The sequence below is a fragment of the Cricetulus griseus genome (genome assembly GCF_003668045.3).
Source record: "Cricetulus griseus strain 17A/GY chromosome 1 unlocalized genomic scaffold, alternate assembly CriGri-PICRH-1.0 chr1_0, whole genome shotgun sequence".
Classification (NCBI taxonomy): Eukaryota; Metazoa; Chordata; class Mammalia; order Rodentia; family Cricetidae; genus Cricetulus; species Cricetulus griseus.
The window spans coordinates 273,972,098-273,996,089 of NW_023276806.1; the positions used below are offsets into that span (position 1 = coordinate 273,972,098).

Consider the following 23,992-nt stretch of genomic DNA (forward strand, 5'->3'; position numbering starts at 1 on the left):
CTGCCAGGGACTGAGCCATGGTCTGTCAGGCAGGGCCCTCATGGTGACAGAACCAGACCCTAAAAGGCATCCTCTGCCCTCCACATTCTTAGGGTAGCCCCTCCCTCGGTCATCAAGTAAATAAATAATTGGCTTTTGAGACAGGACTCTCAAGTTTTAAACGTTGTGTGTGGAATCCCTCCCAATCCGATGTAAGGACTCCCCGGGAAGATGCAAAATTGGATTTACCATTTAGCCACATTCTAGAAAAGACGAAGCTGCAAGCACAGATCCTCAGAGTCTCTGCAGGTCCAGTGGGGACCGCCCTCTCACTTGCCGATCAGGGGCCTCTGGTGTGGACCATAATGAAAATAGGCAACTAGCGGTGGCTGCTCTAGAGCATCTCCCAAGCCAGGCTCGGTTAGAGGGCACGAATGCAGGAGGAGTTTCCTTTCGAGGTCTCAGTTTATCATCCACCAGAGCTCTCACACAGGAGAGAAACCCTTTCAGTGTCCCTTCCTGCAGTCCTCCGTCCTTTGGGTCCACCAGCACACCCACACGGCTCATCCCCTCTCCAGAGCTATGTCTACCACCTAACAAGAACATAGGTTTATAGTATGTTTAAAGAGCCTCTTTCTTCTTCCATTACTCAGTTTATCCATTTCATTAAGTATTTAACTTGGTAATACTTCTTAATCAAAAGCTGCTACACTAGCTGCCAAGGCTGAAGAATACTAAAAGCTTGCCTGGATTCATAGCAAAATGGCTACGAAGTAGTTGTCTCATTTCAACAGGAAATGGAGACATTTTTGTGCTTGCTTTACAGAGAGACGATAACAAACCAGTAAATGGCCCCAAAGCAGAGTCCACGGCATACATCCAATGTGGTTATGGGGAAGAAGGGCAGAGATTGGATTGGATCACACATCCCCATGAAAATGTAGGGAAGAATACAAAAAGCAAGACAGGAATGGAGGTGGGGCAGTGATGCCAACTAAGAGAGCCCAGTTATCAAGTAAAATCAAGGGAGACCTTGATCAAATTTAACCCAGGTTGAACATTCCCACCCCTCTGAGGAGGACAACGAGGAAACCAATCCTTCCCCGATGTTTGCACAGACCTTAACAAACGTCATGAAAAATGTTCACTGTTTACCTGTACACACAAACTTTCTGATCGACATAAAGTTGGTGCGTCTGGCCTGCGGCACCCTCAGTTCATCTGGCTCAGTCCGAGTCCTGTGGGATTCCCAGATCCCAGGATGGAGACCCCAGTCCCCTGTGGGCACCTGAGATTGCTGTGGTGCTTAGGAGACTCTGCAGAGAGTGGCGTATCAGAACATGCCATCGGGCATGCGTGGATAGAGCTAGAGCCTGAGTTTGTAGCTCAGTTCTGCAGGACTGGAGACACACCTTCTGAGTGGTGTGAACCCTACATTCCTGCGCTGCTGTCGCAGATGCCTAGCAGGAATGCTCGAGAAAGCAAGAGAAGGAGCCGAGCCCAATGCGATTTCCTACAGATGTAGAATACAAGTGTGTTCATCAACTCCTGAGGATTGCAGACAAAATTGCGGCAAAACTTCTGTATTTATTTCCAAGCTCCTCAGTTTAGTAACCTGAGTTCTTCAAAAGCTTCTTCAAGAAGGGACTCCTAGAAAGGAAGTTCTCCCACGTGGTGAAAATGTCTGTTTTAGGAGTTGGGAGATGGCTTCAGTTTGAAACACATTCGTTTCTCTGCGGGGATGAGGCAAAAGGTGAAAGAACTGGTCTGGACAACTGTCAGTCAAATGAAGGAAAACAATCAAAGGCCTCACAGATGAGTTTGAAGAACTGGAATTCTTAAGTACAATCCCCATAGGCCTCACCTCCATTGCGAACTTACCCAAGTTAAACATACACAAGCAGCTCGACCTAAGCCATAACAGAATCTCAGGGAACCTTGAAGTATGGCAGAAAAAAAGTCCCAACCTTAAGCATCTAAATTTAAGTGGCCACAAAATAAAAGACCTCAGCACAATAGAGCCACTGAAGTTAGAGAATCTCAAGTGCCTAGACGTGTTTAACTGATGTGACCCACCGGAATGACTACCGAGAAAATGTGTTCAAGCTCCTGCCCCAGGTCACAATCCTAGATGGCCACGACAGGGACAACAAGGAGGCCCCCGACTCCGATGTGAAGGCTATGTGGAGGATGATGATCAGGAAATGAGGATGAGGAAGAATGCGAGGAATAGGCCCAGCTAGTGGAAGATGAAGAGGATGCAAACAGTATACACAGAAACACAGTCAGCAGATAGACTTGGCACAACAGAAACCACCTTCAGGGATACTAACCAAACCTAGTAGGCCGCCAGCAAAGCCAAAGAACAAGACACGGAAAAGAAGCAAAAAACGACCCCTAAAACAGACAAGCTGCAAAAGGAACCTCTAGTCTTAGCTCTCAGGAAAATGGTAATCAAGAGCAGCTTGCAACTAAGTACAGTAAAATGCATGACATTTGGATGTCATCCAAATTTCAAAGATTTGGCTAGTGTGGTCCACATGATGATCCTGTTTTGCTGGGAAATATTCCTGCCTTTGAGGAGATATTAACACGGGTGGCTCATAGTAGAGACGTATTAGGCTTGAAACACAATACCCTATTTCCTCCTGTCAGATACAATTCAGAAGGTACTCTGAATCAGCCAAGGAGGAAGTGAAAGTTGAGCCACAGGAGTCTCTACCATCATGCCAGTTCAAGACAGAATCCAGCAGGCAGGCATTTGCAGACCTGGCAGATCGAGCTCAGGGAGAGCCCAGGGTGAACATCAGTGAGAAAGCTCAGCCTCTGCCACAGCCTTCCCCTCCATCTAACCAGTGTGCTCACATACCTGGTACTGATAAAAACAGTTTCACCTAGGTGCTCAAGAGAGCCTGATGCGTCAGATACCGCCAACGTTGCCTTGTACCTCTCCTGACACACCCTTTCCGGAACTCTTGTCCATCCTCAGGAAAGAGAATGTGATGAATTTCAATGGGATGACAATTGGATTTGCAAAGTGGGGACTACAAACACCAAGCAATGGATCAATCGAGGACTGTATCAAACACAGTGCACACGCATAAACGCTGCTATATTAAAACCTAACTGTTGATCTACATCTTTGAATTGCCCTTCCTGACGAGCATCTCACAAGAAATGAGAAGTTTTGGGGCTCTATTCTGCTCTCCTGCGATTTCACATTGTTCTGCACTTTCTGGTTTTCTCTGATGTGAAGAAACCTGCAAATTTCTTATCTCCTGTGAGAGCGATTCCACTAAATCTTTCAAGCCTCTTGGCTTCTGCTGAATTTTGCCTCTCTGGGTTACCAGTTAAAATTGAGGGAGGTGGCTGGGCACTGGTGCGGCAACCTTTAATCCCAGTACTTGGGAGGAAGAGGCAGGTGGATATCCGAGTTCGAAACCCTCCTGGTTTACAAGATCTAGTTCCAGGACAGCCTCAAAGCCAGAGAAATCCAGTCTTGAAAATGCTTAGAAAAAAAAAAAAAAAAAAAAGAGGGAGGTGAAGATACTGAGTAACGCTTCACACTCATCCCAATCTCTGTGCCCTCTATATTCTTTTTCATCCAGGTGCTCCTAAGCAATAGCAGAGGTCTCTGGTCTATATTAAAGTGCTAACCAGTTCAGGGCCAGATATTTCCTGCTGTGCTGTGTCTACGGGAAGTCTCAGCTTAAGTTTCCCCAGTCACGGAGCAGCTCAGATACACATACATACATTGGTGTCTTCTGTGAGGGAAGCAGCCTTTCAAAACTTTTAAACTCTAAAATCTCCTAACTTGCTTCTGCTTTACTTCCCCTCTCATGGCTATTAAAATGTACCTAAGCAAAATATACAATTACCTGTCTAGTAATTTTCTGTCTCATATCTCTAACTTATAGTTACACATTTTTATTCTTTTCAGTGCCACTCACTTGTCTATCATGGGGCTAATATTCTTGGTCATCACCCTTTATAACCAACCAAGTGCATTTCAATGAAAACACATTTATACACAATATTTGGGAAAGGGGGCGTCGTTCTCTCCAAACTTCTTCCTGCTGTTAGGGGACGCTGAAATACCATGGGGATCCTAAGAAAACCCAGAAATCCTGGCTAGGTTGGTCTGTGAGGCTGCCTTGTCCCAGCTGTCTTAGATGCTGGATCACCTGGGAACTGCTTTGAGGGGTCTTGCTTCATGAAATCACTAGTGTGGAAAGAACCCACAGCTTTTCACTTTCTGTGGAAACAAAAGCAGAAAGTCTTTTCCCAAGGAAACGATCCTGCTACTTAAATTATGAAGTCAGAGTAGTTTTGAAATGTATGAGTTAACTCAGCAGCCTTTAAAATCAAGCATAATTTTTTGGCAAATAATTCAAAGAGAGCACAATAGCATACAGTATGTGGACTCTGTATTTTCCTTTTTTATTATCCTATTTGATTTTTACTTCTCATTTTCTATTCTAGTTTTTTTTTAAAATTTTCATTTTCTTTTTGAGACAGTACTTCTCTATTTCCAATCCAAGTCTCAGGAGTTGAGGCCTCCTTACTCTACCTTTACGAATCGACCCTCATAAACCTTGCTTGCTGGCTCGCCTTCCGAGGGCTCTCTCTCAGGTTCCCCTTTCTTTTCTGGTATCAATGGAAACTCCTCAATCAGAACTAAGTTCTAGTATGAGGCGAAAGCCTGAATATTTAGTTCAAAGCAGAGATGTCTGGCCTGGTGTGCTATGTGCATCTGTCCCACCTCGTTCCAGAGGGAGAGCAGCCTTCTGTACACTGACAGCACAATGGAGTAATCCCAGGGCTAAGAAGTATGGGAGAAACCTCAGGTGTAATTGATGCCAGAGGGCAAGGCCTGGGCATCACACATCCCCTTGAAAAGGTAGGGAAGAATACTAAAAGCATGACGGGAATGGAGGCAGGGCAGTGGATGCCAGCCAAGAAAGTCCACTTCTGGGTCAAGTCAAGGGAGACCTCAATTCAAATGTAATGAGCTTGAACTGCTGATCGGGTGTAAAATCCACCATCTCAGGATGGTAGATCAAGAAGCACCACTTTACAGTCAAATTGAAGATGGCTCAGCACAATTAACCCAGCTTGCATCTGCAATTAATTTCAATCTCACACCTCCCGAGAGTGAAAATACTGAAAGTCTACCCGGTGCCCTGCTGGAAAGACTTTACAGCAGAAACATAGTCAGGAGAAAGGCATGGCACAACAGAACACATCTTCAGGTATACCAAACAAAACTAGTATACCATACCACCAGCAGAGCCAAAGAAGAAAACACAGATAAAAGCAGAATTGACCCCCAAAGAGACAAGCCAAAAAAGGAGCCTCTAGTCCGTAGCTCACAGGAAAACAATTAGGAAGAGCAGCTTGCAACGAAGTACAGTAAAATGCATGACATTTGGATGTCATTCAAATTTCATGATTTGGCCAGTCTGGTCCACATGATATTCCTATTTTGCTGGGAAATATTCCTACCTTAGAGGAGATATTAACACCTGTGCCTCATAGTAGTGATATATTATGCTTGAAACACAACACCCTATTTCCTCCTGTCAGTCAGATACAATTCATAAGGTACTCTGAATCAGCCAAGGAGGAAGTGAAAGTGGAGCCACCAGAGTCTCTATCATCATGCCAGTTCAAGACAGAATCCTGCAGGCATGCATTTGCAGACCTGGCAGATCGATCTCAAGTAGAGCCCAGGGTGAACATCAGTGAGAAAGCTCAGCCTCTGCCACAGCCTTCCCCTCCATCTAACCAGTGTGCTTACATGCCTGGTGCTGATAAAAGACAGTTTCCCCTAGGTGCTCAAAAGAACCCTATGCATCAGATACCAGCAACATTGCCTGGTACCTCTCTTGACACACCCTTTCCAGAGCTAGCATCCATCCTCAGGAAAGAGAATGTCACAAATTCCAATGGGATTTCAGTTGGGATTGCATAGTGGGAACTACAAACACCAAGCAATGGACCATTGGGGGCTGGCATCACATATAGTGCACAGGCAGATTTGAATGAGACCATCAGGAACCGCCCTAGGGAACCTGCAACATTGCTGCTACCTGGAGTGAATGACTCTGGAGAAGGACTCTGACTTGGAAGTGCTCCCCTCTCCCACCAACCCTTGGACTGTAAAGGTGAGTGGTCATTTGTGTGGCATCCACAACATGACTAAGTCTGAGTAGAAGGTGAAACCTCCAGGATTCTGTCTTGAACTGGCATGATGATAGAGACTCTGGTGGCTCCACTTTCACTTCCTCCTTGGCTGATTCAGAGTACCTTATGAATTGTATCTGACTGACAGGAGGAGATTTAGTTAAAAACAGAGACATCTGGCTGGGCTGCTTGAAGTGCTTGCCCTTCTCTGACATTGTTCCGGGGTAGAGCATCCTTATGTGCACTTACAGCACAGTGGAGAAACCACCAGGTGTAATTGATGCCAGTGCGCAATCCCGGGGCTGTAAGCCAAGACTAGAGATCATGATGAACCTGTGGTTATCGGCTCACAAGCAACTCAGAGACCCAATGGGGGCTGGGGTCCAACATCTCCCCCTTTGTATATATAAATTAGGGCCTTTCTTAGGTGACTAGGACTTTGACACCAACCTTACCCATTAATGGAGTCATCACCAAAGTTAAAAAGTGTGCCCTGTCTTAGGTTGGCTGGCATCCTGTTGGTCTCAGCCATCATTCTTGGCCTAATTTTTCTGTAGGCTCAACCATAGTTGCCATTCTCTGTGGCCATCAAGTGGCAGATTGAACCTAGGCTTGTCTAGTGCTAAGTTGCCTTAGCAAATGAAGCACATGATAACAAGTCTTATGGCTACAAGTCCCAGAGATAAGGCCCCAGCCCAATCATAGATTAGAAGGTCTACCATCTGTAATCCTCGATGCAAAATTAACTGAGTTTGAACATTCCCAGCCCTCCGAAGAGGACAGGCAGGAAACCAATCCTTCCCCAATGTTTGCACAGACCATAAGAAAGGTCATGAAAATGTGCAATGTTTATCTGTAGACACAAACCTTATGATCAGCAAATTAGATCTCCAAGAAATCAGCACGGTATTGGGAAATTAATTCCTCTAAATTGACATCATGACAGTTTGAGGGGTCAGTCAGTATGAACTCCATCACTGCTGATGGGAGTTGTGATCAAGCAGTGGTTGATGGATATGATTTGGAGTGAGGGAAGCCAGGAACCTAACCACCAGGCCCGAGGCCAACAGATGTTGCAGCGAGTTCGAAGCCAGCCTCTGACAAGAGAGGATTTGGATGCCTCTTTCAGAGTGAGGTCATATATCTGGGGCCTATCTCGACCTACCAGGATGAGCAGGACCACTTAAGACTGCTCTCCCATGGGAGAATTTTCACCAATGTTTGATGAAAGCACGGAGGATACTAAAGGGACTCCAGTTGGTGCACTAGCTATCCATATGTCTGAGGGAAGTCTTCTTTCTAAGCGTAAGACAGTGATGTGATGGCAAACATCTAATAAATAAGTTACCTCCCATGGAAAAAAAAAAAAAGACAGGAGATTGACACTCGAACAAGTGGTAGCCATCGAAGCCCATACTCAGCTCTCAGAAGCTCCATCTGAGAATTCCTCACCATCCAAGTCAGACAGATCAGACGACAGCTCGTCTGCTTCATCGTTGTAAGGCCCTCCTTAATTATGTGAGAAGAGACCTCCAGGACACAAACTCACAAGGGAATCGATATCTGACACTGATCTTCAATGGCCAGATCACAACGATCAAGTTGTTGGATAGCTCAGCTACCAACCGACTACTTGCAAACTCTTGTGAACTTTCCAATACACTTGAAGGGAGTAGGAAATGCATTGCTGGAGGCAAATTGACCCTTGTTCAAGATGCACGTTATACTCAAATGAAGATGTGGCAGCTCAATTGACACACCTTGCATCCCACATCAATTAGAATCTCACTAGTGCAGAGAGTAGGAATAATGAATGTCCACTGTGGAGCCCTGTTTCAAAGACTATCCAGGAGAAAGGCATCGCACAAGAGATACCACTTTAAGGTATACTAAACCAACCTAGTATACTGCTAGTAGAGCCAAAGAACAAGACCTGGAAATTTCATTCATGACCCTCAAAACAGACATGCCGAAAAAGGAACCTCTAGTCCTTACCTCTCAGGAAAAAGATTAGCAAGAGCAGCTTGCAACTAAGTACAGTAAAATGCATGACATTTGGATATCATCCAACTTTCAAACATTTGGCCACTGTGGTCCACATGATGATCCCGTTTTGCTGGGCAATATTCCAAACTTTGAGCAGATACTAAGTTGGTTTTGCAGATCGCCACTGATGATTCCAAAGCAGTGTGTCGCCTCAATGTTAAGTCTGGTGCCACACTCTGAACCAGCAGGCATCTTTATAATCATGTGAATGTGAAGCCCCTGCTGCCGAAGAGACCCAAGTTTGTGTGGGGGGATGTATTACTCATCCGCCATCTCGGGACGGTGGATCAAGAAGCACCTTACAGTCAAATTGAAGATGGCTCAGCACAATTAACCCGGCTGGCATCTGCAATTAATTTCAATCTCACACCTCCTGAGAGTGAAAATGCTGAAAGTCTACGGGGAGCCTTGCTGGAAAGACTTTTGAGCAGAAACATCGTCTGAGGAAAGGCATGGCAAACAGAACACATCTTCAGGTAAACCAAACAAAACTAATATACCATACCACCAGCAGAGCCAAAGAAGAAAACACGGATAAAAGCAAAATGGATCCCTAAAGAGACAAGCCAATAAAGCAACCTCTAGTCCTTAGCTCACAGGAAAACAATTAGGAAGAGCAGCTTGCAACTAAGGACAGTAAAATACATGACATTTGGATGTCATCCAAATTTCATGATTTGGCCAGTCTGTTGTACATGATGTTCCTATTTTGCTGGGAAATATTCCTACCTTTGAGGAGATATTAACACCGGTGGCTCATAGTAGAGACATATTATGCTTGAAACACAACACCCTATTTCCTCCTGTCAGATACAATTCAGAAGGTCCTCTGAATCAGCCAAGGAGGAAGTGAAAGTTGAGCCACAGGAGTCTCTACCATCATGCCAGTTCAAGACAGAATCCAGCAGGCAGGCATTTGCAGACCTAGCCGATCGAGCTCAGGCAGAGCCCAGGGAGAACATCAGAGAGAAAGCTCACCCTGTGCCACAGCCTTCCCCTCCATCTAACCAGTGTGCTAACATGCCTGGTGCTGATAAAACACAGTTTCACCTAGGTGCTCAAGAGAACCTGGTGCATCAGATACCACCCTCGTTGCCTGGTACCTCTCCTGAGACACCCTTCCCAGAGTTATTGTCTATCCTCAGGAAAGAATGTGATTAATTCCAATGAACTTCCAGTTGGCATTTTGAAGTGGAAACCACAAACACCAAACAATGGACCACTGGGGGATTCCTTCACACACAGCACAGACAGATTTGAATGAGACCATTGAGAACTGCGATTAGGGAACCTGCAAAACTGCTACACCTTTAGCGAATGACCAGAAGGACTCCGACTTGGAAGAGACCCTGTGAATGTAAAGGTGAGTGCTCATTTGTGTGGCATCCACACCACAACTAAATCTGAGTATCAGGCGAAAGCCTGGAGATTTAGTTAAAAGCAGAGACATCTGGTTGCTTGCCCCTGTCGGTCCTTGTTCCAGGGAGAGAGCAGCCTTATATACACTTACAGCACAGTGGAGAAACCCCTGGTGTAATTGATGACAGTGGGCAAGGCCAGGGCTGTAATTCAGGACTAGAAAACAAGATACCCCTGTGGTTATGGGCAGAAAAGCAACTCAGAGACCCCCTTAGGAGCTGTGGGCCAACAATTTATCACAATAGAACTGCTAAAGCTAACCCTACCCGAAGCACACACGTCATGACTCAACCACCCTGTGTGTATGCATGTGTTTTTGACAAGAATATTTATAATATTCAATACTAAAAATAACCAGTATCTCTACACTTGGTACTAAAGGAAGAAGTAGAATATTCAATGTATGAATTACACAGCAGTTAAATCAGTGAAGTAACCCAAGTACTGACACTGGCTCAGGAGACTTGCCATCAACGCCAAGCTTGCCTGGATTCATAGCAAAGCTGCTAGGAAGTAGTTGTCTCATTTCAGCAGGTAATGGAGACATTTTTTTGTGCTTGCTTTACAGAGAGACGATAACAAACCAGTAAACAATCCATACTCTGCATTGGATGTATGCAGAGTCCACGGCATACATCCAATGTGGTCATGGGGAAGAAGGGCAGAGATTGGATTGGATCACACATGCCCTTGAAAATGTAGGGAAGAATACAAAAAGCAAGACGGGAATGGAGGTGGGGCAGTGATGCCAACCAAGAGAGCCCCGTTATCGAGTAAAAGCAAGGGAGACCTTGATGCAAATTTAACCCAGGTTGAACATTCCCAGCCCTCTGAGGACAACCAGGAAACCAATCCTTCCCCGATGTTTGCACAAACAGTAACAAACGTCTTGAAAAATGTGCACTGTTTACCTGTAGACACAAACCTTCTGATCGACATAAAGTTGGTGTGTCTGGTGTGTGTGGCAACCTCGGTGCATCTGGCTCAGTCAGAGTCCTGTGGGAGTCCCAGATCCCAGGATGGGGACCTCAGTCCCCTGGGCGCACCTGAGATTGCTGTGGTGCTTAGGAGACGCTGCAGAGAGTGGCGTGTCAGAACATGCCATCGGGCATAGCGTGGGTAGAGCTAGAGCCTGAGTTTGTAGCTCAGTTCTGCAGGACTGGAGACACACCTTCTTCTGAGTGGTGTGAACCCTACATCACTGCGCTGCTGTCGGAGATGCCTAGCAAGAAGGCTCGAGAAAGCGAGAGAAGGAGCCGAGCCCAATGCGAGTTCCTACAGATGTAGAATACGAGTGCGTTCATCAACTCCTGAGGATTGCAGACAGAGAAAATTTGCGGCAAAATTTCTGTATTTTATTTCCAGGCTCCTCAGTTTAGTAACCCGAGTTCTTCAAAAGCTTCTTCAGAAGGGACTCCGAGAAAGGAAGTTCTCCCGCTTGGTGAAAATGTCTGTTTTAGGAGTTGGGAGATGGCTTGAGTTTGAAACACATTCGTTTCTCTGCGGGGATGAGGCGAAAGGTGAAAGAACTGGTCCTGGACAACTGTCAGTCAATTGAAGGGAAAAAAATCAAACGCCTCACAGATGAGTTTGAAGAACTGGAATTCTTAAGTACAATCCCTGTAGGCCTCACCTCCATTGCGAACTTACCCAAGATGAACATACTCAAGCAGCTCGAACTAAGCCATAACAGAATCTCAGGGGACCTTGAAGTATGGCAGAAAAAAGTCCCAACCTTAAGCATCTAAATTTAAGTGGCCACAAAATAAAAGACCTCAGCACAATAGAGCCACTGAAGAAGTTAGGGATTCTCAAGAGCCTAGACCTGTTTAACTGTGAGGTGACCCACAGGTGAATGACTACCGAGAAAATGCATTTAAGCTCCTGACCCAGGCCACATACCTCGATGGCCACGACAGGGACAACAAGGAGGCCCCCGACTCTGATGTGGAAGGCTACGTGGAGGATGGCGATGCGGAAATCAGGATGAGGAAGAATACGAGGAATAGGCTCAGCTAGTGGAAGATGAAGAGGATGCAAACAGTATACACAGAAGCACAGTCAGCAGAAAGACATGGCACAACAGAAACCACCTTCAGGGATACTAACCAAACCTAGTAGACCGCCAGCAAAGCCAAAGAACAAGATACGGAAAAGAAGCAAAAAACGACCCCTAAAACAGACAAGCCGAAAAAGGAACCTCTAGTCCTTAGCTCAAAGGAAAATGATAATCAAGAGCAGCTTGCAACTAAGTACAGTAAAATGCATGACATTTGGATGTCATCCAAATTTCAAAGATTTGGCCAGTCTGGTCTACATGATGATCCTGTTTTGCTGAGAAATATTCCTACCTTTGAGGAGATATTAACACCGGTGGCTCATATTAGTGACACAGGCTTGAAACACAACACCCTATTTCCTCCTGTCAGATACAATTCAGAAGGTCCTCTGAATCAGCCAAGGAGGATGTGAAAGTTGAGCCACAGGAGTCTCTACCATCATGCCAGTTCAAGACAGAATCCAGCAGGCAGGCATTTGCAGACCTGGCAGATCGAGCTCAGGTAGAGTCCAGGGTGAACATCAGAGAGAAAGCTCACCCTCTGCCACAGCCTTCCCCTCCATCTAACCAATGTGCTCACATGCCTGTTGCTGAAAAAACACAGTTTCACCTAGGTGCTCAAGAGAGCCTGGTGCATCAGATACCGCCAACCTTGCCTGGTACCTCTCCTGACACACCCTTTCCGTAACTCTTGTCCATCCTCAGGAAAGAGAATGAGATAAATTCCAATGGGATTACAATTGGATTTGCAAAGTGGGGACTACAAACACCAAGCAATGGACCACTGGGGGACTGTATCAAACACAGTGCACACGCATATACGCTGCCATCTTAAAACCTAACTGCTGATCTACATCTTTGAATTGCCCTTCCTGACAAGCATCTCACAAGAAATGAGAAGTTTTGGGGCTCTATTCTGCTCAGCTGTGATTTCACATTGTTCTGCACTTTCTGGTTTTTCTCTGATCTGAGGAAACCTGCAAATTTCTTATCTCCAGTGAGAGCGATTCCACTAAGTGTTTCAAGCCTCTAGGTTTCTGCTGAATTTTACCACTGGGTTTTTGCCTCTCTGGGTTACCTGTTAAAATTGAGGGAGGTGGCTGGGCAGTGGTGGGGCACACCTTTAATCCCAGCACTTGGGTGGAAGAGGCAGGTGGATCTCCGAGTTCCAGACCCGCCTGCTCTTCAAGAGCTAGTTCCAGGACATCCTCAAAGCCAGAGAAACCCAGTCTTGAAAACACTTAGAAGAAGAAGAAGAAAAAAAAAGAGGGAGGTGAAGATACTGAGTAACGCTTCACACTCATCCCAATCTCTGTGCCCTCTATATTCTTTTTCATCTACCTGCACCTAAGTAGTAGCAGAGGTCTCTGGTCTCTATTAAAGTGCTAACCAGTTCAGGGCCAGATATTTCCTGCTGTGCTGTGCCTATGAGAAGTCTCACCTTAAATTTCCCCAGCCACGGAGCAGCTCAGATACACATACATACGTTGGTGTCTTCTGTGAGGGAAGCAGCCTTTCAAAACTTTCAAACTCTAAAATCTTCTGTACTTGCTTCTGCTTTGCTTCTGCTTTACTTCCCCTCTCCTGGCTATTAAAATGTACCTAAGCAAATATACAATCATCTGTCTAGCAATTTTCTGTCTCATTTCTCTAACTTATAGTTACACACTTTTATTCTTAAGGGCCACTCACTTCTCTATCATCGGGCTAATATTCCTGGTCATCACCCTTTATAACCAACCAAGTGCATTTCAATGAAAACACATTTATACACGATATTTGGGAAAGGGGCGTCGTTCTCTCCAAACTACTTCCTGCTGTTAGGGGGTGCAGAAATACCACGGGGATCCTAAGAAAACCCAGAAATCCTGTCTAGGTTGGTCTGCGAGGCTGCCTTGTCCCAGCTGTCTTAGATGCCGGATCACCTGGGAACTGCTTCGAGGGGGTCTTGCTTCATGAAATCACTAGTCTGGAAGGAACCCACAGCTTTTCACCTTCTGTGGAAACAAAAGCAGAAAGTCTTTTCCCAAGGAAACGATCCTGCTACTTAAATTATGAAGTTAAAGTAGTTTTGAAATATACGAGTGAACCCAGCAGCATTTAAAAATCAAGCATATTTTAGCACTTGTTCTTTCCTTGGCAAATAATTCAAAGAGAGCACAATAGCATACAGGCGCTCAAAAGAACCTGGTGCAACAGATGCCACCACTGTTGCCTGGTACCACTCCTGACACACCCTTTCCAGAGCTATTGACACATTCTTCTTCCTGAGCATGGACAATTCCAATGGCATTTAGTGGGGATTGCAAAGTGGGAACTTCAAACACCAAGCAATGGTCCACAAGGGGACTGTATCACACCGTGCACAGGCAGATTTGAATGAGACCATCAGAAACTGCCTTAGGGAACCTGCAACATTGCCGCTACCTGGACCGAATGAAGACAAGGACTCTGACTTAGAAGGACCCCTCCACACACACACCGTGACTTTAAAGGTGAGTGCTCATTTCTGTGGCATCCCCACCATGACTAAGTCTGAGTATTGGGCATAAGCCTGGAGATTTACTTAAAAGCAGAGACATCTGACTGCTTGAGCTGCTTGAGTCTATCCGATCTTGTTCCAAGGGGAAAGCAGTCTTATATACACTTACAGCACAGTGGAGAAACCCCAGGTGTAATTGATGCCAGTGGGCAAGGCCATGGCTGTAAGCCAGGACTAGAACACAGGATGCACCTGGTTATGGGCTCGCACAAAACTGAATCCGATTGGGGGCTGGGGCCCAACATCTCCCCCTTTTTAAATACGAATTAGTGTTTATCTTAGGTGACCAGGATGGTGATGCCAACCTTACCGGTCAAAGGAGAAATCTCCCAGGCTGCATGACTGTCCTGTCTTAGGTTGGCTCGGATCCTCTTGGTGTCCCCCATCATTAGCTGCCTAATTGTTGTAGGCTCAACTATAGTTGAGCTGAAGGATTCTAAAGCTGTCTTAGCGTTCTCATAAGCTCCTTCTGTAATAATCAAACATTCAACACATGTATCTGTCATTATCCTGGATGATGCCTGCATTAGCCAGGAGACAAAATTCTGCCAAAACTTCTCCGGTCCTTGCCTACTCTTTATAATGCCTTTAGTCCAATTCCCAGTGGCTGGAAGCTTGTTCCAAGTTCTCTTAGCAGTGTAAATGCTGATAGCTATGAGATGGCAGCTTCGCCAAACTGTTGATCTACATCTTTGTATTGCCCTTCCTGGAGAGGAGCTCATGAGAAACAGGAAGTTTTTAGGCTCTATTCTTCTCAGCTGTGATCTCCCACGCATCTGCAAATTCGGCATTTTCTCTGATCTGAGGAAACCTGCAAATTTCTAATCTCCTGTGAGAGTGATTCCACTAAATGTTTCAAAGCCTCATAGCTATTCCTGAATTTTACAATTGGGTTTTGTCTCTCTGTGTTACCAGTTAAAACAGAGGGAGGGGAAGAGACATTGTAAGTTTTCACACTCATCCCAGTCACTCTGCCCTGTCTATTCTTTTTCATCCAGCTGATCCTCAGTAGGCCCAGAAGTCTTTTGTCTCTATTACATTGATAACCAGTTCAGAGGCAGATATTTCCTGCTGTGCTGTGGGTATGCACAGTCGTACCATTCATTTCCTCAGCTACAGTTCAACCAGGATATATCTGCCTTGCTGGCTTCTGTGAAAGAAGGAACCTTCCAAAGCTTTTAAACTCAAAAGTCTTCTGTACTTGCTTCTTTTACTTCAATTCTCCTGGCTATTAAAATATACCCAATTAAATATACAATCATCTGTCTAGTAACTCTCTGTCTCATATCTCTATGTGCCTTTTTACTCTCAAGTTTCACTCACTTCTCTTTATTAGGTGGCTAATATTCCTGGTTTTTACCATTTATAACCAACCCCATTTAAATGAAAACAAACTTTTATAAACAATATTTGGGAATATGGGTGTCTTTCTCTCCAAACTACTTCCTGCTGTCAGGGGGTGCTGAAATACCATGGAGTTCCTATGAAGACCAAGAAATCCTGGCTGGAATTGTCTGCAAGGCTGCCTTGTCCCTGCTGTCTTAGATGCTGGACCACCCGGGACACCGTTTCAGGGGTTCTTGCTGCATCGAACCACATTAGTCTAGAAGAAACACACAGCTTTTCAATTTATGTGGCAACAAAAGCAGAAATTCATTTCCCTGGTATCATGTCCTTCTACCTACATTTTAGAGCCAAAAGCATTTTTGAAATATATAAGTTGAATAAATCCAAAGGCATTTACAATCATGTGTAGTTTAGCAGTTATTCTTTTGACAATTGAACCATTCAAAGGCAGCCCAATAGCATCAGTATCCAGACTCTGTTTTCCATTTATACGTGGCTCAGTTAGTTATTCTATTTCTTTGACTTCCATTTTTTTCCATCTTAATACCAACCAGTACCTTGTTTCTTTCAAACTTCTCTGTATTTTCCTTTGAGACAGAGCTTCTCTATTTCAATTCACCACTCTCAGGAGTTGAGGCACCCTTTCGGTACCATACCAATGGACCTCATAACTCCGTACTGGCTGGCAGGGCTTCCGAAGGCGTTGTCTCAGGGTCCCCTTTCTTTCTGGATCTCGGTGGAACCTCCACTCGTGGCATCTGTTTGACGACTAAGCCTGAGTATCAAGCAAAACCCTGGAGATTTACTTAACAGCACAGACGTCCGGTCACTTCTGCAGGGCCTTCTCTCTGACCTTATTCCCAGGGAGAGAGCAGCCTTATATACACTTACAGCACTGTGGATAACCCCAGGTGTAACAGTTCGTGGAGAAACCCCAGGTGTAAGAGGTCCAGGAGAAACTCCAGATGTAATTGATGCCAGTAGGCAAGGCCTGGGGTGTAAGACAGAAAAAGAAAACAGGATGCACCTGTGGTTTTTGACTGACAAGCGACTCACAGAGACCCCGGTGGTGGCTGTGGCCCAACACGTTTTTTTGTGTATAGTTTTTATTTTATTTTTAGGGAGGGGGCATCGTTGGCCCTTTCTAGTCTAGGTAAGATGCACTAAGTATTTTCTTGTTTTTCTATTGACGTTTTGCTTTATCTTAAACAATTCCTTTGGATCCAACACCTTAGGCATTGACGGGCACGTGCATTGCGTTGCACATTCCCACATGGAAATATACACACCGAGAAGGATTGGAGTTGTGCTGGATTCATGCCTTTGTTTTTTATTTTGTTTCTTTTTTTGCTAGCAAATATTTCCTGCTTGCTATAATGCTTCCTGCACACCATTACCCGTGGTTCTCCATACAGCCTTGTATGTGCTAGGGAAGTATTGCACGTTTGAGCTGCACCCTCCACCCAGAATAATGACTTTTAAAAAACACCATTGTGTTATGTATTGTTTATGATCTACTAAAGCCACTGGAGATGAAAATGCAAAGCTAGCTATAGCCATAGAGCCACGCATTGGTGATACACACCTTGAATTTCTGGAGCCAGGCGGGGGTGGGGGCAGCACACACCTTTAATCACAGCACTGAGGAGGTGAGACAGGAGTGATAATGGCTAGGTGGAGAAAGGAATATAAGCCGAGAGGAGACAGGAACTCAGGGTATTGGCTTCTGAGGATTCCTAGTGACAGGATTGCCATTTCAGTTTGGTAGAGGTGAGGGCTATTCGCTTGAGTGCTGTCCTTTTCAGATCTCCAGTGCCTTTACTAAGTCAAACAATATGTCACCACAATTCCCCTTTTTGTCTAATGCAAAAAGAAAGACCACAAGTCACATAAGAAAGTCTATGCAATAAGTACAATAAGTACATACAACATGTACAGGTCTCAGTGACATGTGATCCTAAGGGCACAGACTGAACCTGCTATTCCCAAATTTTACATTTAAAGAAAAAACTGGACATGAATGTTCATGTTGATAGGCATATAAGGATAACCTGGACAGACATCCCAGCAAGAGGAATTGGTGGGTCTAATACTCAGAAAGCTGAGTCACTCTTAGGGCACAACCCTTAGAATTTGGCTCAAGTGGACTGTGTTTTTTAATGTTGGTTAATGAAATTCTTCCGTAGACCTGACCGAGTTGGAAACAGATCCACCATCCTCACAAATCCAGCAATTAATATTGTGGACCACCTCACCTGGCCCTAGGAGCCTGTTTTTAGTTTGTTTGTTTGTTTTCTGTTTTCTGTTTTTGAGACAGTGTTTCTGTGTGTAACCTTGGCTGTCCTGGAATTCAGTCTGTGGACCAGGCTGGCTTCAAACTCAGAACTCTGCCCACCTCTCTCTGCCAAGTGCTGCGATTAAGGCTTGTGTCACCACTGCCTGGCTGCCTATGTCTTTTTTAAAAGGACATTAATATATAAGGCAGGATGGGCTTGATCCATAAGACATCTTTCAGTTCTCCTTCCCAGGTTCTAAGGGGCAAGGTGTGAACCTCTAATCTCAGCTACTGACTTGCCTTTTACAGTCACCTCCCATATTTGTAAGACAGGCTGTCAGGCAGAGGAGAGTGGCCTCAAAATCTCTCTGTTGTCCAGGCTTGTCATGCCTCAGCTTCCCAAATGTGTGACCAGCCACAGTGTTTAATTTAATAAAATATCATTGATATTAAAAGTTCCTAGGGATTGCTCAAGTCTGTTGCATTAATATACATGTTATCAATAACTCACTCCCTATTTGCAGATGTTGAAACTGTCTGTCTTTGCATGGAGAGGGCAATCCCAACAAGTAACTCTCTTTCACACTTTCATTATAAACAACATAGCAGTCGAAGTGTGGTGGGCTATCTTTGGCCAGCACCACTGAAGATCCTTAAGCAAATCTTCACAGATTCATTGCTCTCTGTTAAGTATAGCTCTAGAAAACTCCCAAGGTGGAAGAGGAGCCAGGTGTCATCCCAGAGCTTTGCCAGTAGAGTCAGGGGATCAGGAGTTCAAAGTCATCTTCGGCTGCTTAGTTGAGGCTCTGTTGAGAGCCCATCTTAATAATTGCCAGTCATATTAATACAAAGGTAAAAGAGAGACGAACTAATTGCCTTAAATTTTATCTTCTCTCCTTTGGCTCCCAGGAAAAATAGGAGTCAGAAGATGGCAGCAGGGGCAAGTCCAATGACAGTATCAGTTGCCTTATTCTTTAAAGTTGAAACGAACTAAAACAAAGAGGAAAGCAATAAAAAGCACCTGTGCTACTATTGCAAAACTGGGTCTAATAATCTTAGTCCTTCCCCAGATCAAACAGACAAAGGCCCATAATATACACACCTGGGGGCAGGACCAAGTGTTTCTGCTCTCAGGGAGCTCATGGAGACTGGTGATGAAACGTGTTCCTTGCTAAAACCATTCTTCACCATGGACCTGGGTCAATGCAGAGGAAAGGTCTTTGGATGATCATGCGGTGAATGAAGACATTCAGGAGTGTGAGTCTGGTGATTATGAGGTCCTTGGTATGATTTGTTCTTTTGAGTTCTTCCTCCCAGGAGCTCAGAGCCCTGGAAACACAGTCCTCATGCAGGAAGCCTAACTGATGAATCAGGAGAATGCATTTTTCTACTACTGCCTTTGGTTGACTGTCCGTGTTGATGGGCAAGGGCCCGAGGAACCAGAGAGGATGCTTCAGTGGACCCGCCTGCAAGGACAGGCATGCTTCCCTCCCCAACCTCTTAGCCAACCATGATGCCTCAAATTGTTTAAACCACACAGTCCTGCTTAAAGGCAGTTGAGAATGTCTGTAGAGGGGCTAGAGTGATGGCTCCATGGTTAAGACACTAGCTGTTCTTTCAGGAGACCCAGTAATTTGGTTTTTGTTATTTATAATTTTTTTATATTTACTATGTATACAATTAACTCCATAAATGCTTGCACACCAGAAGAGGACACCAAATCTCCTTACAGATGGTTGTGAGTCACCATGTAGTTGCTGGGAATTGAATTTAGGACCTCAGGAAGACCAGTCAGTGCTTTTATTCTCTGAGCCCTCTCTCCAGACTGGAGACCTGGTTTTTAATTCCAACATTTGGAAGCCAGAGTCTGGTTGATCCCTGTGAGTTACAGAACAACCTGCTCTACAAAGGGAGTTCTAGGACATCGAGAAAGAAAGATAGAAAGACAGACAGAAAGAAAGAAACATAGAAAGGAAGAAAGAAAGAAAGAAGGAAAGAAGAGAAGAAAGAAGGAAAGATAGTAGGAAAGATTGAAGGAAAGAAGGTAGGAAGGAAGGAAAGAAAGAAACTAAGGAAGGAAGCAAAGAATATATTATATATTTATTTAACATTTAACTTTTTTCCCCTTTTAACAGGGTTTCTCTGTGTAACACTGCTTGCTCCCCTGAAACTCACTTTGTCAAGCAGGTTGGCCTCAGACAGAGATCTGCTTGCCTTTGCCTACCGAGTGCTGAGAGTAAACAGGTGTTCCACTAGCACCTGGCTGAATTATCTTTCTTTGCTTTTTTGAGACAGGGTTTCTCTGTGTAGCTTTAGCTGTTCATGGCTGTCCTTGAACTGGCTCTGTAGGCCAATCTGGTCTCCAACTCACAGAGCTCTGCCTGACTCTGCCTCCCGAGTGCTGGAACTAAATGCATGCACCACCACCGCCCTTTGATCAGGTGGTAATTTATATATGAGGTCAGTTAATGTTGCCTCTCAATCTTCCTTCAGGGCTCCTACCCAATTTGGATGAGGACATACAGATAGTTCCAAAACTCTCCACGATTACTCTAAGACTTTGATTCTTTCTAAGTGACCTGTAAACGGTCATCAAATAAACAGCAGTGTCATTTACAACATCTAGTAGTTGGGAAGTATCTTAACAGAAGCTGCCTGATTGCATTGCAGCAAGTTCAGACTTGTTGAGTTTTCCAACCAAGGATGGGTATGATGTTTTTTTCTTTTTGTGGAACTTGCAGAATTTGTTGATGTTATGGGCCTATGCCACCATCCTAGATACTCACTTTTGCCTTTTTGTTTGTTTCATTCTTTCTTCCTTCCTTCCTTCCTTCCTTCCTTCCTTCCTTTCTTTCTTTCTTTCTTTCTTTCTTTCTTTCTTTCTTTCTTTCTTTCTTTCTTTCTCTTTTCCTGTTTTCCTTCCTTCCTTCATTTCTTTCTTTTTCTTTTTTTTTCTTTTTGTTTTTGAGTGCTGACTCTCTAGGACCTCAATATGTAGACCAGGCTGGCTTTGAATTCACAGAGATCTTCCTGCCTCTCTCTCTTAACTGGACTGCTGGGGTTAAAGTTGTATGCTACAACTGCCCGGCTTAAGGTCTCAATTGAGTCTTTGGAGTCTCCCCACCTCACTCATGGAACTTATCCTCTTTCTTTTGCATCCCTCTAAACTCCTGGCAGACTCCTCGTATATTAAAAACAGCTGGCAGATTATACGTACATATTTCCTGTCACTTGACCTTATGTGAACAGCTTTGTAAGTTGTTGCCCTCGTATTTTCCCATCCTTCTGGTACTGGGGATGGAGTCCCAGGCTTTGTGCATGCTGCACAACTCTGCACCCCTGAAATATTCTGCCTGTTCTCTTTTCCTCATTTCTGAGTCTTGAATATGTAATAGAAGACTTGAGACAAGTAAGGTTCATGACAAGGCTTATTAAAATCAGATATGGATTGCTGCATGGAGCCCCACACCTACAATCCCAGGACTCTGGAGGCAGAGGCAAGAGGATCAGGCATTCAGGTCCTCCTCATAATCATAGCAGGTTCCAGTCCTGCCTCAATTAAGGAAACCCTATATCAAAAAAAAGAACAAACATACTAGGAAGCCTGGCCGTGGTGGCACACACCATGAATCCCTGTTCTTGGGAGGCAGATGCAGGCAGATCTCTGTGAGTTTGAGGCCAGCCTGGTCTACAGAGTGAGTTCCAGGACAGCCAGACCTGTTACACAGAGAACCATGGTTCAAAAAAAAAAGGTTGGGAGTTGAAAGGCAAAGACCACTAAGACACTGCTGCTCTCTCCAGCTCTGATCCACTTCTGTATTAGAGAAGTAGTCCAATAGCAGCAGCCTGTGTCTGCTGTTAATTACATTCACTAGAATAAAGCCATTTCCACAGTTTGAGCCAAATATGAAGCAAGCTTGATTTTTTTTTTTGATTGAGGTACATCCAAGAGTACTCCAGTGACTACCACCCCTTCACTTCTTTTTTATATTCATTTATCAGATATACAGTGTTCTGCCTGCATGTATCCCGACAGGCCAGAAGAGGGCAACAGATCTCATTATAGTTGGATGTGAGCTATCATGTGGTTGATGGGAATTGAACTCAGGTCCTCTGGAAGATCAGCTAGTGTTCTTAGACACGGAGCCATCTCTCCAGCACCTCTAGGGCCCCTTCTTAGGTTTAAATCACAATAGTTTCACAGAAGGGATCCAAAAAAAATCATGTGGTCCCCATTCAAAAACAAATCAAGTTCGTGGGCTGGGGAAGGTGTGGTTCCAGGAAACAGAGCAACCTAACTGTCACAGTAAATAGAAATCTACTTTTAAAAAAATATAGCATAGTGGCTTCTTCCTTCAAAATGGTGTCTGGCAGGTTCCTCACTGCCTCCCTCCTGAGTAGACCAGAGGCCTCATCTAAACAGCCTTTCAGTAGTAAGTCTCCTCTCCAGGTAGCCAGACAGAAATTCCAGACCAGTGTTGTTTCTGGGGACACTGACCCAACAGTCAAGTTTATTGATGCTAGGGCTGCCACAGTTGGTGTGACTGGATCAGGGGCTGTTATTGGAATGTTACTTTGTAGGCTGATGACAGTCTGTGATGGGAACACTTCTCTCAAGCAGCATCTCTGGTTTAACTTTTCTGAGGCACTGGGGCTCTTCTGTCTGATGGTCACCTTCCTCATCCTTTTGTGACTCCACTCCGTGTAAGGCCACATGAAGTCACCCGACCATAACTTCTATTTTGACTCCCTACCAGTCCTGCTGCTGGAGTGTGCTAACTTTTACCATTGATCAATATTTCTCTTTAAAAAAAAACTTCAATTGTCCATGCCTTTAATCAGTTATTGTAGCTGGAGATACAGCTCAGTTGGTAGAGTGCTTTCCCTGACTTCATGAAGACCTGGACTCCATTTCCAGCACTACAGAAAACAGGATATGGCCACATATCACAGCCCTGTGGAACCAGAGACAGGTCAGTCTCTGTGAATTTGAGGCCACTCTGGTCCACAAGGAGAATTCCAGGCTGGCCAGAACTACAAAGTGAGAGACTCTCCCAAATTATTTTTTTCAGGTTTATTTACTTTATGTGTAGGAGAATTTTTTCCTTTCTTTTTTTTCTTAATTCTTTTTTTTATTATTCTATTAGTTCTAGTTAGGGAACAAGCTTATTTCAAGTCCCTTCTCCCTCTCCCGCCCCTCACCCCCAACCCTCCTCCCTCACCCCCAGTCTACCCCCACCCCATCCACCCACCACTCCCCAGGCAGGGTAGGGCCCTCAACTGGGGCTCTGCAAAGTCCACCAAGTCTTCCTATGCTGGTCCTGTGCCCTTCCCCATGTGTCCAGGGCCAGAGTGTAACCCTTCATATGGGATGGTCTCTCATAGTCCCTTCTTGCACCAGGGAAAAATACTAATCCACCACCAGAGGCTCCCTGGAGTGCAGAGGCCTCCTTATTGACATCCATGTTCAGGGGTCTGGATCAGTCTGGTACGGGCCTCCCAGATAGCATCTGGCGTCGATGTGCTCTCCCTTGTTCAGGTCAACTGTTCCTGTGGGTTTCTCCAACCTGGTACAGACCCCTTCGTTCTTCATTCCTCCCTCTCTTCAACTAAATTCCCGATTTCTGCTCATTGTATATCTGTGGATGTCTGTCTCTGTTTCCATCAGCCACTAGATGAGGGCTCTAGGATGGCATAAAGAGAAGTCATCAATCTCATTTTAGGGGGAGGGTTTTTAGGTTTTCCTCTCCATCGTTGCCTGGATGGTCAGATCGTGTCATCCTTGTAGGTCTCTGGAGATCTCCCTGGTTCCAGATCCCTTCTCGGGCCTATAGTGGCTCCCTCTGATATGGTATCTCTCATCCTGCTCTCTTTCCTCTATTCTTCCCCGACCTCAATGTTTCTCCCCCTCCATTTCCTCTCCTCTTCTCCTCTTCTCTTGCTCTTTTGTAGCAGCTCCTCCCCCCCTACCCTCATGGCCCGAATTAGTTCAGGAGTTCATGCCACTTCCATTCCTGGGGACCATTTATCCCTTAGAGTCCTTCATGCTTCCTAGTTTCTTTGGTGAAGAGCATTATAGACTGGTAATCCTTTGCTCTATGTCTAAAATTCATATATCAGTGAGTACATACCATGTTTG

The 23,992-nt window shown here is 44.9% G+C and overlaps 2 pseudogenes; both read left to right on the forward strand.

Moving 5' to 3' along the window:
* The first annotated feature begins 1,659 nt into the window (after positions 1–1,659).
* LOC118239540 lies at positions 1,660–10,917 on the forward strand (annotated as a pseudogene).
* A 221-nt stretch (positions 10,918–11,138) lies between these two features.
* On the forward strand, positions 11,139–19,782 carry LOC118239541 (annotated as a pseudogene).
* Positions 19,783–23,992: the final 4,210 nt, after the last annotated feature.